This window comes from Schistocerca serialis, chromosome 1 (genome assembly GCF_023864345.2).
Source record: "Schistocerca serialis cubense isolate TAMUIC-IGC-003099 chromosome 1, iqSchSeri2.2, whole genome shotgun sequence".
NCBI classification, from domain to species: domain Eukaryota; kingdom Metazoa; phylum Arthropoda; class Insecta; order Orthoptera; family Acrididae; genus Schistocerca; species Schistocerca serialis.
In genome coordinates, this window is record NC_064638.1 from 303252910 (window position 1) to 303268497 (window position 15588).

Consider the following 15588-nt stretch of genomic DNA (forward strand, 5'->3'; position numbering starts at 1 on the left):
TTCCCTTGGGCATGGGTGTGTGTGTTTGTCCTTAGGATAATTTAGGTTAAGTAGTGTGTAAATGGTTCAAAGGGCTCCGAGCACTATGCGACAAGAACTTAGAACAAATTAAACCTAACTAACCTAAGGACATCACACACATCCATGCCCAAGGCAGGATTCGAACCTGCGACCGTAGCGGTCGCTCGGTTCCAGACTGTAGCGCCTAGAACCGCACGGCCACTAAGGCCGGCAGTAGGGTGTAAGCTTAGGGACTGATGACCTTAGCAGTTAAGTCCCATAAGATTTCACACACATTTGAGCATTTTTGAAAGAAGACGTTAATTATATTATATAGTAGCCTGTTAACCAAAACCTAGTGAAATTAGACTGTACTTGCACTAATGCCAACAGCAGACGTACCAACGCTGGTGTCAACAATTTTGTGACGTTACACATGCGTACAAAATCAATACGGCAGATGGGTCTGAAATTACGGAACTGTTCGCAAATCAATGTAAGTATGAAACAAAAGCACTATTTTACAGACAACACGACCCTCTGAATAATTGTTTTAGACACTCGGAGTATGAGTAACAAACATAAGCAGTATTGTAGTAAAGATACATCATTAATTTTGGAGGTGACTGGAAGCTAGGAAATATGCAGGGATGGAATTTTAGGACGCAGAGATGACACCTCTGGGGACAACAACGGACTCAACTCTAATTGGGATCTAGTCGAACTGGGTACGTGAGACTGATCGGGACATTATCAGTTGCTGGTTCGAGTCTATACCAGGTTGTTCGATCATAGTGGATGGTGAGTGGTGGCGTGTAAATACCTCGGCAACCCAATGATCAAATATTTTCAGTGGTCAAAAGATATGGAGAACGTACTGTCCAGTGCGAGACAAGAACACGCCTTGTATGGAGTCAGGACACAAAGCACGTTCTTTATCTTACTACTATTATATAGGTGATGTCTGCTCTTTCAGACAAATCTGAAAGACCATTCACCACACAGTGCAACCACACTGAAGCTATGAATGGCCGTCATCACATCATGGTTCCGACCTCTTTCGGGAACCGTGTGAGATACTGCAAGGAATGAGGAAAATAGACAGGAGGGCGATACGGTAGTAGTATGTTTAACAGGTTTGATTCTAGACCCGGCAAAAATTTTTATAGTAACCTTTGAATTATTCCAAAGCCCTCATGTGCCTCAGGTCGATATTCTTCCTTCATCATCTTTTATCATGTAGAAATGCAGCAACACGCCAGCCTTAACTCACTATAAATGTTGCGTCTACTGTTCAAATTAGCGGCTATATGTACCAGATACTACTGCGTTATGTAACCAAAGGGACCCAATAACACTGTGGAAGATGCTGACCTGTATGTCAATGGCAGTTTCGTTGTTCTCGGAGCCTCCACACGCGAATACGTCTACCGCGACTCGTCTGCAAAGACAATGCGGTGTCACTCTCCTATCCATTCATACCGTTGAGTGCACTATTGTCGGTGCCCCTGGCCATGCTGCCGCGTCAATGGAAGCTTCAACACGGTTGCCGCACTCTCTATTCACAATGTTCCACAAGTCATCGCACTGTGCGCGCGGAAACATGTCTTGCCACAAATAAGCCCATTTCCTATCTCAAGGTATCTCACGTTTTAGTATGATTCTGCACGAACGAGCGAACAAAATACCAGTACTCTCGGGCCTAGTCGCATGGGCCCACTAAGATTCTGCACGGAGTAGAGCGTGGGCCTCCCAAAAACCATTTACTCCGTTTCTTCTTCATACACTAGGCATCAACATCATCTTCTCAGAAACAACCTATCTTTAAATGTGATTTCTGAATGAGAAAGTCACCACATAATTTTCTATTACTTATGGAATACAGGAGGCTTTATTCCTACCTATTTTGTGTGTGTGTACTGAAAGGCGCATAATTTGGATATTCGGACATTATGCGAAGCTCTGTATGAGGCTCTGGGAATCAACCCGATAGACTATTCCATGAGCGTATTGGCTCGAGATGGGAAGACTAGACAGCAGAACTACCGTACGAGGGAAAGAAATAAGGGGCAAACACCAGTCAAAGAGATAGCAGTCATATAGTTAGGAATGGAGATAACGGTGATTAGGGGCGGGCGGGTTATTATAGCTTATTCCCCAACATCAGGATTGAGACATGTCAACCAGGGTAGAGGCATGGTCCACTTCTTGACTGACGTGTCCCCTACCCAGTGCACTGAACGCCACATGCATGCCGCGCGGGGTAGCCGCGAGGTCTCAGGCGTCTTGCCACGGTCCACGCGGCTCCTCCCGTTGGAGGTTCGAATCCTCTCTCTGGCATGGGTGTGTGTGTCGTCCTTAGCTTAAGTTAGTTTAAGTTAGATTAAACAGTGTGTAAGCTTAGGGACCGATGACTTCAGCAGATTGGTCCCATAAAACATTACCACAAAAAAAAAAAAAATGCAAAGCACTGAAACTGAAGAGTGTACTTGTGAGGAGAGAAGTTCCCCAGAGCGCTCGTAATACTCTGCACATTTCTCACCGAGACCAGACGGGTAGAGCTCAAAAACGAGTAATTCGCTGAAACGTATACGCATATCACTAACGTCGAGTTCCAGTAGGATTTTGGAACACATACTGTTTTCGAAGATTATGAGCTACATCAAAGGTGACGACGTATTGAGAAACATCGAACACGCTTTCAGAACTAGTTTTAAGTCTGAAGAAATAATTAATGCTTTCTATCGGAGATGTCAAACTGATTCCATATATTTGGAGTTTCAGAGGTATTTTGACAACTTTTACCAGCAGAGATTTTTAATCAAACCGCGTGACTATGGTGTATCGCCTTAGTTGTGCGGCTGGGTTACATTTCCTGCCAGAAGAGCCTAGTAATTGACTAGTAAAACACAGTAATATCTGACGTTCCCCAAGGAAGTGTTACATGTCTTCAGCTGTTCCTCATCTACATAAATGATTTAGGGGGGCAATTTGAGCAGCCCTCTTAGATTGTTTGTAGATAATGCTTTCGTCTTGTAAAGTCGTCAGATGATCAAAACCAATCGCAAAATGATTTAGACAAGGTATCTGTATGGTGCGGAAAGTGGAAGTAGACCCTAAGTAATGAACCGTGTGAATTAATCCACATGACTACTAAAAGAAAACTAGTAAATTTCGGTTATACGGTAAATCGAAAAGGCTGTAAATTCAAATAAATATCTAGGGATTACAATTACGAATAACTTAAATAGGAAAAGCGACAGACATAATGTTGTGGTAAAATCAAACCAAAGACTGCGATTTATTGGCACAACACTTAGCTAATGCAACATATCTACTAAAGAGACTACGCTTGTGCTGCCTCTTCTGGAGTACTACTGTGCGTTGTAGGATCCACCTCAATTAGGACTGGCGACGGACACCGTAAAAGTTTAGGGAATTGGCGTTCGCGTAGTAGCACCGCAAAAATGGGCAGAGATATTCAATCATTTGTTCTCTAAACAAAATGTAATTGAAAAGTTGACACACAATAATTTCAAGCTGCATACATATTCAGTCAACTTATCTTTGGATTTCGGAAGCTCTGAATATTTTCGGGGATGTTTTATTCTCGCAGTCTCAATTTCCGTTAACTATTTTATTTTTCATCCTAACTCATTATTGTTACTCTGATTTTGTATTCCTGAAAACAGTATTTGCTTATAAAAGGGAGCGATCTGTATTATCACATGATAAATGGTAAAATATACGATCTGGGTTTAAGACTTCAGGGGACAGCTTTGTAAATGAGTAGTGAATGAAAATGATATTCAATCATATAATACTCGTCATGCCCGTTTAATGTTTGTTGTATTCCACCTTCATGATACTGCTATTTTAACAGCCAGCAGTATACGTAAACCAGAAGTGTCCATCATGGAGATGAAATTCTGAACATATATTATGTTTCGTCCCTAGTAAACGACATTTGCATGGCAGCGAATGCATGCTATTGAGCGCGCTTATTTCCTGTGACTCCACCAACTGGAGTGCGTAACGAGCGTCAGGAAGGGCAAACGGTAACATTGTTTCGAAAAGGAGTTCACTTCCAAACATCAGGAAGAGTACAACCCCAGTTTTTCTATAGTTATACACGGACGAATGCCATTAGACAAGAAAATCTACACGAAAATGAGTATTACAAAATAAAACTGAGTATGATGGCGGTGAAGTTCAGAAACTTGGCTCACACTGAAGGTAGTCAAACAGAAGTATTACACGAACACGTACGTTTGAAGCTTCCCTACTTTCCCTAAATCTGTTCAGGTGCGATGTCCAGAAAGAAAGTTCCGATCGGTAGCGAAATTGACACAACAGTGAAAACCCGATGAAGCTTTGCACAGATGTGTTGGGTAGTGTCTCTAATATGACCGTCGATCGCATCAAGACGCTCTTTTCAGTTGTGAGCGCACTGTGAGCGAATAAAGGTGCCTAGAACAACGATGTCTCCCGACAAGTAGGAGGGCCCGCTGAGAGGCTTCGCCTTAATGAATGCAGCCCACCTAACACAACTGCCACGCACGTACTTCTTCATGGTAATTCTCAGCCGCACTCTGCAGTGGTAGTGAAGACGTTCCTGTAGCCTTTTCGATGGCAAGTGTTCGATCACCCACAACACAGCTCTAATTAGCTCGCCCTGAGTATCATCTGCGTTCACATGAAACTCTGGATACAAAGACAACAGTTGGGCGCAGGCAACGCACTATAGACCGACGTAGAAAATTATCGGAAAGCACAGGCAGCTGCCATCTATGACGATGGTGTTGGAAATTTGGTATAACGCTCCGACAAATGTATAAGTCGGAGCGGCGACTATGTAGAGAAGTATCTGGAAAGTGTAGCTAACTCTTGCAGATAAAATGTTTCTGATGTTCACTATGGTTTCCATTTAGCGACCGATCGGAACTTACTTTCTGGATAACCCCCGTGTAATACTACGGTCGATATCCATCCTTATAATATTACAGCTGATCTAGAAGTTTGTAATGACGGTTAGGGAAAATCTAACGCAAGACGCTTCCTGCCACATTCGAAATCTTTCTCATCTGCTAACAGGACGACAGCATGTTCTCTATCCGTGTAACAATAACTATAAATATGTCATTATTTCAGCTAGCATATTTCAGTAATTACTAGCAGACCTGCTTTGTCGGTAGACTGAAGGTATTCCAGACATCACTGCTGTAGATCCATCCCTACAACGAGCACTGATATAGAAGATCAGTAAAGTCCTAAGACTGGCGCGACTAAAGCCAAGTAATTATTAATTCTGTCGCAACTGACAAGTGAAGGAAAACTGAGTAACGTGGCTACTAAACTGTCAACACAATTTTGGTAATGAGACTAGTGGCTTTTCCTCTTCCAAGCTCTTATACGGCAGTAAATTAAGCAGATATCTTAAGATAAATGAAGCATATATCTTAATTTATGCGGTTACAAGACATCCTTATTTGTCTACTGATTGTATGTCAGATCAATGAATCAAAAAATTTAAAAAAACCATACATCAATGGAAAAAATTATTTGAAATTGTTTTCGTTGAAATACATGCAGTGATCTTGATCCATAATCGATAGCAAACACCAGTTTTTGCAAAACTGATACCTGATGTGTTCCTTGCCACGAAATTATTTCCAATGATTGGAATCTTCAGCAATGTTAACGACGTTTCTTTCTCGAATGAGATTCATAAGAAGAAAGGTCGCTGTGGCAAACTTACCTTCACGCTATACTCGTGCTGTTCGGAATTCCTCTTTTTTCGAATGTTTCTATCATCGGTATCATCCAAGGGACTCTACCAAATCATCCTCTATGATAAACATAAAACAAAAGTATTGAGAACTAATTTAAAACAGAAACTTAAGCGTATGAAAAAAATATTGTAATATCTGAAAGAGCCACACACACATATAATACACAACGAATCTATGACACTTATTGTGAAATTCAGTTGTAATTTTAGGGTTAACATAACCTCATTGTACCTCATATTTTGATGGTAAACGTTCTTGTAGTAACCTTCTGTGTGTATTAGAAGATACATGAAAGAAATGAAATAAAAGAAAATAAATAAAAACAATAATCGGATTTGGAATACGGCCGCAAGACTGAGAGCCCGCGACGCTGGCCACAATGCCGCTAATTGGGCTGAACTTACGGTTCGCTAAAAGGGCTCTTTAATACGCCGAAAACTTTGAACACCGTTTTCTCAGAAACGGTCAAGTGTGTTCAGAAAAAGCCGAGACAGGTAGCCGCTTATTTCGGCTCTTCTTCCACTGACCGAAGTTTCTGTGAAATCTGATTACGGTAGTTGCCTTGTTCTCCCCGTAAGCAACTGAAACAAACTACAAGTTCATCACTTACATGAATAACTGAAGAGGAACAAGGAAAGTTTTCCAACTACTACAGGATGGGCAACGAAATATTTCAGTATGTTTAGGAAACGTAAACATGGTCCGTGGCAGACTGTAATGCGAAGCTTATCTAATCGTACGATTAGTTAATCTCTGCTAAGTGTCGTTGTTGAGTGCATTTATAACCTCCGCATTTCCTGTCATTTTCAAATTACCCCTAACTGCAAGTAAAAAGTAGTCATATTCCGTTATTTATATGGCTACTTTTTACTTGTAAAAGTACGTTCCTTGGAAATTTAGTAAGCTCATTAAAAAAAATGTAAACGTTAGCTTCAAAGCGGCGTTGCTGGCAAGCAGTTTCAGCTTTTCCTTTCCCATTGCAAGAAATTGATAGTCACATGGACTTGCCGTAGTGATTTGAAAATGACATGAAATACAGATGTTACAAATGTGCTTGACAATGACGCTTAGTCGAAATTAGGAAATCGCACGATTACAGAAACATGGCGTTACAGCCTACTACGGACTATGTTCACTTTTGTTAAGCATATGGAGGCTGATGATGCCCTCCAATAAAAAATTGTAGTATGTCTATACAGCTATTCAGCATGTAATTACAAAATGAACGAATTTTGAAGCAAGCTAGAAGAATGTGGTCACTTACGTGAAGAACTGAAGAGGTGTAGGCAACATGATCTAACTACTACGTGGTCAATGCGGAAACAATTCTGTATATCCTTACAGATATTCAGTAACCAATTAAGAAATGGTAGAACTTAGGGGAACGTTTGGCTTTAATAATGTGGTAAGCTGCGTAAACAGTTAATAGTCAAAACAGAATCTGAACAATGTTAGTTTTATAATAATATTTCAAACAAATTATTTTAGAAGAGATATATACCAATGGAGAATTCGTTGTAGAATCTACAGATATTTTATGTGCAAAAGATAAAACATTACATTTACGAGTCTGAACAGTAGATGGCCGCAGTCACATGGAGACCGTTTGAAATGCGCTAATGTGATGGACATTTGAAGAATTTTTATAGCGGAGTAGATTCTTCCACTTGACGAAACAAAGTACTCCTAGGCGATGTGTATCCGAAAGATCTATTGATTAACTGAGGAGATATACCGTAGATATACCGGATTTTTGTTGGGCACACTCGTTGTTCTTCATCAAGAAGAACTTGTTACAGTTTATGACTAACTGTAAGTCTTTTGTGTGTAGGTACGTTCCTTGGAAATTTAACAAGCTCATTAAAAAAAATGTAAACGTTGGCTTCAAAGCGGCGTTGCTGGCAAGCAGTTTCAGCTTTTCCTTTCCCATTGCAAGAAATGGATGGTCACATGGATTTGCCGTAGTCTGAGTCTGCTGCTAACATTTCGTATCGACATTTCGTCCTTCCTTGGTTTTCTACGAAGACGTTGATGGCTAAGGAAAATGTGTTGGCTCGAACCATGAGCGAACTGTTGCAACGAACGTTCAATTAACCTCGACATTATTTCTGAAACTACCGTGAACTATCGTAGGTTATAGCAAGTAAGCACAAAGTACGGCATTTTTCCCAGTGGACTTAGTGAAGATCCTAGTGAGGATATATAGAAGGTGACGTGACCTATGTAATATTAGCACTTATCATCGTTTGGAAGAGTGGGAATTGTACATACAAGGACCATCGAAAGCAAGACAGAAGCCCCGAGTGAGTACTGTGGTAGCGTATGTATATCATAATCAACTGGCATATTGTGCAAAGTTTGGCTCAGGAGCCTTTACAGATATCGTGAAAAATATCGAGGACCACTTCCGGAAGAACGAATGAAACGTCAGGGTCTTCTACGTCTGCGATCTCACTTGATGAGTATCTCGTCTCTCGAACGGTACATCATCAGGTACATCGCACACTCCTACAACAATTCCTGACAACCGTAGACAAAGTCATAGCAGACCTGTTTATGCTCCATGAGCCCCGTTATCGATGCCAGAGACTCAATGTTGGAATATAGCTTTTTCTTCACTTTCAACATTTTGTACAAAGGGAGCCAGCAAGAGGCATTTGTGGATTGTGGCATTCATTCTACGAGTATAAATCAATTACTATCTGTAATTTAGTTATATTTTTGTCTATTTTGATAGTACTGTCGCTTTACGTTGATGACGCATGCTTTGTTTATTTGTTGTTATATCTTCGCAATTTTCAAGCTTCGTGGTTATTTTCGTTATCGCTGCCGTGCTGTTAATCATGGCTGCTCCGCTGTCTACTTGCAACAAAGAGGAGCAATGTTCAGTGATCCGTTTTTGTGGTCGGAAGGCGTATCAGGGCTTTCACTACAGTACGGGAACAGTGTTTTGCCACAGCGGAGTGTCTACGAATGGACTGCAAAATTCTGAAATCGTCGCTCAACTGTTACGCACGATGAAGGAGCCGGACGACCGTTTACCGCCACAAATGAAGAAACCGTTGAGCGTTCACGTGAAATAATTCTTTTAGACAAACGATTAATTATTGACGAAGTGGAACATGGTTTGCAAATTAGTCGCGGTTCTGCCTACAAAATCATGAACAGACTAGGGTTTCATAAAGTTTGTGCAAGATGGGTCCCAAAACAACTCATACAGTTACATAAACAAACACGCTTGGAAATCTGCAAGAAACATTTGGAGTGCCATAGTAACGAAGGGGACAACTTCTTACGCTCGATCATTACTGGTGACGAAACATGGATTCATCGTTACGAGCCGGGGAGTAAACGGCAGAGTATGGGATGGAAACATTCAAATTCGCCGTGCAAGAAAAAGTTCAAGACCCAACCGTCCGCAGGAAAACTGAGGCTTACGGTTTTTTGGGACGCACAAGGTCCAGTACTGGATCATTATGGGGAAAGCGGTACAACAACAGTGGACGTTACAGTGAGATGCTTACTGCCAGGCTAAAGCCTGTAATTCGAAGCAAATGCCGAAGACTGCTGTCAAAAGGTGTTGTGTTGTTGAACGACAATGCCCGTCCGCATACTGCTGTCCACACTGCTGAAACACTCCATAAACTCAAATCTGAAGTACTGGATCCTCCTCCATGTAGTCCCGATGTTGCCCCTTCTTGATCAGGCCACGCACCATGGGCCTTAAGCTCACGGTCGTATTATTGCTCTGTATTTAATGGAAGTTCGTTGATGTAATGTATTTTAATGTGTTCTTTTTTTTTACAGTAATATTTTGGAGGATTTTTATTTATTTTTCATGTGCTTCCGTTGTGTACTTGCTTTTACGCCACGTGGTCGGTTGGAACAACCGCCACATTGGTAAAGTGCAGTTTCGGTCTGAAAATGTATAGTAGACGAGTGAATAACCACACGGTAGTGGGCGTGTGTAAGATAGGGAAGGAATAATCTCGTGTGTCCGTATTTTTTTGCATTGCTCTTGGCTAGCGCAACTTGGCCGCGTATATGGAATAGTATTAATGTGACTTTTAATTAATGTTTCTTGTGCCCCCATAACTATTTGATTTGCTGCCAATGTTGCGCTTCACATAAAATATACGGTTTAAACTCTTGTCTACAGAAAAGTTCAGATTTTAATGCCTACAGATGGAGTAAAGACTTGCAAAGTTTTCCCGCCGTGTGATGGTAAACATTCTTCCCCCCAGCTGAATAACGTGGTGTTGTTTCTCAAAGCAAGATTCATTTATAGTTAAGTGCACCACTTGCTACCGATTCTTCAGCGTATGGTTTAACGAAAATTGAAATATTTAGGCAAATAATCTTCCTCCCTGACCGAGTTCACTTGTAGTGTCTTTGCTGAACTTGTTCTGCGTGACCTTTAGTAATTGGTTGTAATAAGCATTGGTTTAGGTATAATTGTGTGCCTGCATAAAATTACATTGAAGCCGAGTTTGCGCTCTCCTCTCCCTTTTCCATAATTACGTGGCGAAATTGAATAATGTTAACTAGAGAGACCAGTTGTGATGATGTATATTCCAACAGACACACGGGTAGTTATTGAAACGCCATCGGTATTGAGTAACTACCAATTAACCTATACCCTATGACTATTTCTTCCCTTGATCATAAAGAATAAGTGTAAGTCAGTACCACAGTTCAACGCTGTGTGATGAAAGTAAATAATGGCTGTATGCTCCCTATTAAGCCCTGCGTACGTGCCTTCTGTAGTGGTTCCAAAGAATTGCGTTATCCGTTGCGTTCAAATTTTTACCGGTTGGCTAAACCCACCCGCTAGAAAGTATTTATACCCCAGCAGTAACTCGTGGGGGTCTGTAATTTCTCGGACCACACGAATTTGTTTAACCATTACTACAGAGGGTAGCTTACAGGAGCTGAAGGACATGACAAGCGACGGTAATCTTCGTACCAGGTTGAGTTATAACTGTGACTATACCACCGCCAGTACGGAGGTTGTGTTGCAATGCTACTAATCGTAGCGGTAATCCAACCATTTACTACGTCATTTGTGTTCTGTACGAAAACTACCGAACCGTAGTTTTCTTATAGTGCAGTACTAACGTCGACGGATTGCTCTTTGAAGATGCGTAAGATGCACCAGAAGCAAGCTATCCGTCTTGTGGTACATCAGATAGAAAACTGGGTTTTACTTCGTCAGCAGTACGAAGGAGAACATGTGTTCCCATAGAATCTTCCGTCTTCAATAGTTCCTTCAAAAAGAGCATAGTATGGATGTGTGTCCATGATGAATTTTCCTCGAAAGGAGTCTCACCTCCTATCTTTCCGTGCATAAATTTATTGTATACTCCTTAAGATATGTCATTTCTTCTTTGACACATGAAGTGAAATAAAAGAAAATTAAATGAGCTCATAATTAGACAAGGAACGACAATTAATAATCCTGACTCAATCATCAACGACTAGAGGCGTGTTAGATTTTTAAGCCTGCCAATACCGTTGACATTGTCGGGTGTTGCGGCGGGTGGCGACGCAGAAATTACACAATATTTCCATGCGGATCCTGCTGGCCATCTTCAGATGATAATTTGACAGTCGGCTTCATCTCCTAAAAGTAATGGGTAGGTGTTCCATGGGAATAATTTGTAGTTCCAGAGACACCATCCGAGGCAACACCCACCATTCTCAACAACATTTACTGCGCCGGAAATCGTTAAACAGTGGATGCCAGTATGTACCACAGTTATGTAGGTACAACAACCAGTTCTTCTGCGAAAACACTGGAATATTTATTTAGAACACCTGTTATTCCAGTTTGAAGAATAATAAACGGAAATGTCAAGCAATTTTAGATAATTTGCTCGCTTTGCTAATACATTGCACCAAAGAAGACGATTGCAGGCTAATGGTCCGTTTTTCTCAGGATGTCCTGGGAACTATTGATGAAGGACAAGAGGCAGATTACATTTTCTACATCTACATCTACATCCATACTCCGCAAGCCACCTCACGGTGTGTAGCGGAGGGTACTTTGAGTACCTCTATCGGTTCTCTCTTCTATTCCAGTCTCGTATTGTTCGTGGAAAAAAAGATTGTCGGTATGCCTCTGTGTGGGCTCTAATCTCTCTGATTTTAACCTCATGGTCTCTTCGCGAGATATACGTAGGAGGGAGCAATATACTGCTTAACTCCTCGGTGAACTATGTTCTCGAAACGTCAACATAAGGCCGTACCGAGCTATTGAGTGTCTCTCTTGCAGAGTCTTCCACTGGAGTTTATCTATCATCTCCGTAACGCTTTCGCGATTACTAAATGATCGTGTAACGAAGCGCGCTGCTCTCCGTTGGATCTTCTCTATCTCTTCTATCAACCATATCAGGTACGGATCCCACACTGGTGAGCAATATTCAACCAGTGGGCGAACAAGTCTACTCTAACCTCCTTCCTTTGTTTTCGGATTGCATTTACTTAAGATTCTTCCAATGAATCTCACTCTGGCAGCTGCTTTACCGAAGATGAACTTTATTTGATAATTCCATTTTAAATCACTCCTAATGCCTACTCCCAGATAATTTATGCAATTAACTACTTCCAGTTGCTGACCTGCTATATTGAAGCTAAATGACAAAGGATCTTTCTTTCTATGTATACGCAGCACATTACACTTGTCTACATTGAGATTCAATTGCCATTCCCTGCACCATGCGTCGATTCGTTGCAGATCCTCCTGCATTTCAGTACAATTTTCCATTGTTACAACCTCTACATATACCACAGCATCATCCGCAAAAAGCCTCAGTGAACTTCCCAGATTTCCGAAAAGCTTTTGGCACGGTACCCCCCTGCAGACTGTTTTCGAAGGTATGAGGATACGGAATAATTTCGCAGATATGTGAGTGACTAGATGACCTCTTAAATAATAGGACCCAGTGCGCTGTCCTCGACGGCGAGTGTTCATCGGAGACAAGCATATGGTCAGGAGCTCACCAGGGAAGTGTGATGGGACAGGTATTATTGTATGTATACATAAACGGTTTGGCGGACAGGGTGGGCAGCGATCTGTGGTTCTTGGCTGATGACGCTGTTGTGTACGAGGTGGTCTCGTTAAGTAACTGTAGGATGATACAAGATGACTTAGACAAAATTTCTAGTCGGTGTGATGAATGGCAGCTTCCTCTAAATGACAAAAAGTATACATTATGCGGATGAGTAAGAAAAGACATCACGTACTGTTCAAATACAGCATTGGTGGTGCGCTATTTGACACAGTCAGTTGGATTAAATATCCAGAAATAAGGCTGCAAAGAAAAATGCAATGGAACGAGCATCTAAGAATTGTAGTGGGGAAGGCTTCGATTTCGGTTTATTGGGAGCATTTACGGAAAGTGCGGGTTATCTGTAAAGGAGACCGCGCGTATAAGACGTCTGTGAGTCATTCTTCAGTACGGTGGAGAGTTTGAGGTAACCCCACCAAGCAGGATTAAAGGAACACATCGAAGCAGCTGAAATGCCGGCTGCTAGGTTTGTTATCGGCACGTTAGGTCATCACGCAGGTGGTACGGAGATCTTTCGGGATCGCAGACGGGAATGCCTGGTGAGAACATTATTCGGAAGATTTAGTGAACAGGCATTTGAAGCTGATTTCAGGACGATCCTGCTGCAGCCAGTAAAATTTCGCGTAATCCCCATAAAATATTAGATAAGAGAAATGTGGACTCGTCCGGATGCATACAGACAGTCGTTTTTCTTTCGCTCATTTTGTGAAGAAAAATCGCTATTGGTGGTACAAGATAGTCCCAGAAACGCACCGAACGATGGTTTGCGAAGTATGTATGGAGATGTAGATGTAGATGCACAGAATACTGGGTTGAAGTTACGCTGTGACCGTAGCCAGAAGTGTAGATGGTATTTTCAGACAACTGTAAATGGTAATTTTGCGTAGACAGATTTTACTGATTGGCAGTAGTGTTGCTGGTTGCGAGTAGCTGGTGAAGGGAGTTGTCTGTAGATCTAATACTTAGTTTAAATGTAAACGTATGATTGCCGTAAGAAATTCTAGTGTTGCTTTTCTGACTTATTTGTTGAATTAACTGGTACCGTTTGTCAGGTATTTACTATTCGCTGATTATTGTACTATTTATTTATTTGTTTATTTTTCCGAAGAGGCCTAATATTGTGAACTGTTTCTGCTCTTGGTGTTGAGGGACCGGTGTTATTTTCAAATTGTTTTATTACTGTGCTGAAGAAATTATAATTTGTTTACTGTGTTGTTCTTGTGCCCATACTTCAAGAAGTCTGTCTGAACCAAATATTTAAATTCAGATTGCGAAGGAAGATTTTTTGCTTTAATAGCAGTTGGGCCGGCTGGAGTGGCCGAGCGGTTCTAGGCGCTACAGTCTGGAACCGCGCGACCGCTTCGGTTGCAGGTTCGAATCGTGCCTCGGGCTTGGATGTGTGCGTAGTCCTTAGGTTAGTTAGGTTTAAGTAGTTCTAAGTTCTAGGGGACTGATGACCTCAGAAGTTAAGTCCCATAGTGCTCAGAGCCATTTGACCAGTAGCAGTTGTTTGTCGAAGTAAGCCCACACCCGCAGAACCCCATGCTGAACCCCACTCCACCAAAGTACTACGCTATAGTACTTGTGAATAAACTTGCACATAGAATAACATTTAAAATATATGTGCGACATGCGAAGATGGAAAAAACCTCAATCTCCATTGATCATTCGGACAGTAGCAGGAATTTCTTCCTAACTTTCATATAATGGAAACAACTTCAACAGACATTCCTAGTAAACAGTGCTGCATTTTCTGTAGTGAGACGTTTGTACCGCCTAGTAGATTTCTGTGTCACAGTACAGCTAACTTCGCCTTTTGGAATTCTACTCGACATACGGTCCAACAGAATTGAGTCTATCGTTGCAGGTGCCTCGTGGACACTTTGACTCGTTCGCTACCCTTCGCCTGTGCAGTCCGGCTGACCTGATTAAAGTGTCCTCTGCCCGCCGCTCAGGCGACGGTCATGGAGTTAACGCTGGCAGCTCGGGTCGCATAGGTGACCGCGCTCGCCACAATAATCCACTTGATGCATAGCTGGCTCTCTCCTCTTTTTTTTTCTTCTTTCTTTTCGATACTGCACGCACCAGCACCTCGGTGCAGCGAGACAGTACGAGTGGCGGACTAAATTAGCGCTCTAGAGTAAAGTCCCGTACTTTCGTTCCATTAGATTCCACTTTAACCGTCTGCTAAAACTCGTGGAATTCACAATACTAACATCTGACTCTCCGGTCTAAGCTTTATAGTACGGAAATCAGTTCCCGGCGTTAAAGAACAAGTATTTCATGTACATTTATATCGCATCTACGAACTTCGTTGATTGTTGACAAATTGCAACACGGGAAAACGTTCTCAGACGATATCACATTAATTCGAGAATCTTCATATTAATATACAGTACATGGTTGTTCAAACGAATGGGACAGAACGAAAGTTTTCCTGTCATTACAGTGCTCACTATATATCAGACATATACGTATAGACTGAAAGATTAATCTTCGCATTATAGGTTGGTAACAATGAAACGATGGATAGTCATTGTTGTTGTACATCGATGACGTTGGTTTTCAAAATGGTTGCATCTGTGATGGAAAAGGCGTACTGTGCCAAAGAGTACCCAGAAACACAATCAATAATCATTGTTCAAAGACATTTTCGGATAAAGTTTCGTAAAGTGGCACCACACCGTCACAATACTCCTTGATGGGCAAAATAATTCGAGGAGACA